The following is a 954-nucleotide window of genomic DNA, read 5'->3' as shown; positions in this document are numbered from 1 at the left end:
TGAAAAAGCCCAAATAAACTGCTGTGCGTGTGAGTTATCGTGTGTCAGAAATGAAAAAAAGTGACTAAAACATCAACTTTGCTTACAAATCTGAAGATATAAATACCTACATGTGACAGAATATTCAAAATCATTAAATAAAATGAAGAGGTTTTTAAAATTATACAGTCAGTGACTGACATGCATTTTGATATACTTTGAAGCCAAAAATTAAATCCAAATACACTATGGGTAAAATCAATAAGTTGAAATCCAGTGAAGTACTTGTCTTAATATAGAAATTCTCGAGAATATAAAACTAAAATGTGACATGGAAGAAGTTAATTGATTAAAATAATTTATCATAGAAACACATGAAAACAATTAAATTACACACTGACAGCCAGTGAAAAACATATGCCTGTGCCAATCAGAGAGATTCTTGTTGTATAAAAATTATTGGGTGGCCACTAAAGGAACTTTGAAAGGTTAGATTGAGAAAGGTATTTCATTAGCTGAACCACAGAGAAGCATTCTCATTTAAAAAGGAGAACCTAGGGGCTGGGGATTTAGCTCAACAGTTAGGTTTGGTAGCTTGCCTTGCAAGTGCAGGCAAGGACCCGAGTTCAATCCCCAGTACCAAAAATAAATAAATAAAAAATAAAAAGGAGAACCTAAAGACATGCACTATCATCATAACTTTGGCTCTGCCTTTATGATTTGCTTTAATTTGTTTCCTTAACTGGAAGAAAAATAGGAAAATTCAGTTTCATCCTTGAAAGAAGATCTTTAATGTTACAACTTAAAGGAAATTTTAAAGATTATTTTGTTAAGTGAGATAAAATTTACTCCACAGAACTGAGAACAGGAAACTGAGCTCTGTATTGGTAATTTGTCTAATTCCCAGGATTAATAAAAATAATAAATGACACAATTTCTAAAGCCTTTGTATACCATATATGTGGTAATATATAA

The sequence above is a fragment of the Fukomys damarensis genome, unplaced genomic scaffold (genome assembly GCF_012274545.1).
Source record: "Fukomys damarensis isolate Sample0158 unplaced genomic scaffold, DMR_v1.0_HiC HiC_scaffold_24, whole genome shotgun sequence".
Taxonomy (NCBI): domain Eukaryota; kingdom Metazoa; phylum Chordata; class Mammalia; order Rodentia; family Bathyergidae; genus Fukomys; species Fukomys damarensis.
This window is presented reverse-complemented; position numbering follows the sequence as displayed.